Below are 2,772 nucleotides of genomic sequence, written 5' to 3'. Positions count from 1 at the left end.
GTTGGACATAGGAGGCCCGTGGTTAGTGTGAAACTTGTCCTGAGACTTTATAACAGAAAACTCAAGATTCTTCCTTAAATATGTGGGGGAACGTGGTCTGAAAACATGTTTCCTAAGCTGGGCGTGGTGGTGCCCCCCTGTATTCCCAGCACTCGGGAGGCTGAGGCAGGAGGATCGCTGTGAGTTTGAGACTAGCCTGGGCTACTTAGTGAGTTCCAGGTCAGTCTCAACTAGATAGTGAGACCCTGTCTTGAACAAACAAACAAAAAAATGTTTTCTAAGCCCTATGGCATTGCTTAACCTACTTTTGTAGTCATTTTTATTATCATGACTCAGTGTCTCACAAGCTCCACTAGTTATGTCGGAACATTGTTGGAAATTCTGTATTCCAAGTCAGTACAGTAAATTATTGATAAAATAGAGTCTCTCAAACAAGAAGGTGCTTGTTTATGGCAAATAACTGTGGTCTATCCTCTGGATCAGACATCCAATTCCAGTAATGACACAAGGCCAACACATAGAAATTTATGTGCTTGCACTTACAGCTAGGCAATAAGCACTGACCTCAGCTGGTCATGTCACCAGAAGGTTGAGGTGCAAATTGCTAACAGATACTGGAAATCACAATGAATCTACTAACTTTCCAGTCATGCCAGGTGTCTCTGTCAAGATCTCCTATAGAATGCCATTAGTGGAGTGACAAGGACAGGGAAGTCAACAGCTAGGCAAAAAGGGTCATTCATGAAAGAAGACTTTGGAGACAAGTGAAAATTACAGTTCTGACATTAGGAGGTGGAAATAAATGGAGATGTTCTCAGACTATGTTTGTGAACAGGGAACAGGTAATTGCATAAAATGAATTTCCTGAAATAGTCATTCTTTCTAGGGCAATGTGCCTTGTTTATACTTTCATTGTTTTCTTCTGCGATTTTGTGTTTTTTTAACTTTCCTCTATCTTTCACTCTATAGTTAGGTAAAAGTCATTACTGAAAACTAAAATCTTCCTTTCCCCATCGGGAAGAAATAGAAACCTTCTAGGATGTATATTTCAACATCTGCATACAAACTCCCAGGCCATTTCTTGAAATACATACTTTAGGAACTTGTATCAGGTTTAGAGAGGACAAGCCATGGTGTTTACTTGGCAAAATGAAAAAAAGAATAAAGACTTACTTAAAGTGTATTATATATTTGAGACTGTAACAAATGCTTTTTATTGTATAACTTAGTATATTATCAACCATGACCAACATGAGATTTCAAATCCATGAAGCATAAACATTAAGCATATTTATATTCTCATTCATCCAGCTCTGATGTGCTCCTGCCTTTTGTTAGTTAAAATAATTTTAGCATCTTTAAGGATGCGGACTTTTAAAATTAGTCTCATCTGCCACATTATGTTAACTTGATCTTGAGTAGGGTGTCTCGATGCTTTAAAGAGAGATGGAGCAATTCTGAGTATAGCATCTAGACTTCAGAAATCCAAATGGAAGAACAGATGCTTTGTCCTAGATAAAATCCTTTCAAAGAGTCCTTTTTCATTGAGAAGAATTGTGTCAAGGACATGTTACTCAACCCTCACTGGTGGTACAGCTGAATGTCAAAATTGGCTTCAACTAATAAAGTTTCTCCAGTGGAAAGGAAATACCTGAAAGAAACAGGGATTTTATAAGAAGGGCAAAGGGAATATGCATCATAAAACCAGTTATTGTTTTGATGGTCACGGCGTAGGTCTGTGAATGACTTACATGGCATTTGGAGGCCTCAGAGACCGAAAAAGAAGTTGAAACCACTTAATTTAGTCTTTATTTCCTTTATCCACTGTTGTGTTTATTTTTTTCCCTTGTACAAACAAGGATTACAAAGAGGAGTTGCAAGGGAGAAGTGATGATGAGATTCTAGCTCACCATCTCGGCCCATTAAGCATTTGAGAAGTCTGTACCTGAAAATATCATACCTCTCAGGCTGTGTGAATTGACTTTAACGTTCTGTGGTTTGCTGGAAACAAACAACAAGTTCAAGTCTTGGTCACTAAAAATGAAAAACTTTATTAGATTCAACAAAAATGGTTACAGAACAGCAAAAAATACAATATGTGGTTAACCACAGACAAAGCAGTCCCTTCTGCTTAGCTCTATTGACCTCCAAAGCTCCTTTCTCATTTGTTGTTGCTCTGTTGGCTCTGGTCCACAAACTGATTATTTGAATGGAGAGAATCAATGTGAGGCTAGCATGGTTTTCGTGAATTAATAGAGAAATCAAGCTTCACAACCCTATAACATGTTTACATTTTTGTTCCTTCTTTTGGGAAGGCAATTTAATTTTTGTTACATGAATTTTGAACAACCAGGGTGTATCATTCAAGGTGAACTATTAGTCTCAACAGGGTAAATGATCAAGCACATCACTAGCAGTGAGGGAGGAGGTAAAGTCAACTCCTAACTATACACAGCACATCATCAAAAGGCCAACTTTGAGAGTAAGGGAAATAAATCAAATGCATAAGTTCTCTAATATGAGGAACCCAAAGTATAAATTAATTAAAAAGCTAACTAAGACATAGATAATAGGAAATAGATCTTTTGCAAATGGGAAAGGAACCAAAAGATGGTAGGTAGAGGGGATAAAAAGAATCAAGAAGTGTTCTGTACTTGATTTAATTTCCCACAAGTTATATATTCACTATGTACTGCAAACATGTATTAATAAAAATAAAATTTAATAAAAAGAATATGCTAACACAGCTCAAAGATAGCCCCACTGATCTTA

This window comes from Fukomys damarensis, unplaced genomic scaffold (assembly GCF_012274545.1).
Source record: "Fukomys damarensis isolate Sample0158 unplaced genomic scaffold, DMR_v1.0_HiC HiC_scaffold_32, whole genome shotgun sequence".
In the NCBI taxonomy this organism is placed as follows: Eukaryota; Metazoa; Chordata; class Mammalia; order Rodentia; family Bathyergidae; genus Fukomys; species Fukomys damarensis.
The sequence above is the reverse complement of the archived record's forward strand: the minus strand, read 5'-3'. Positions refer to the sequence as shown.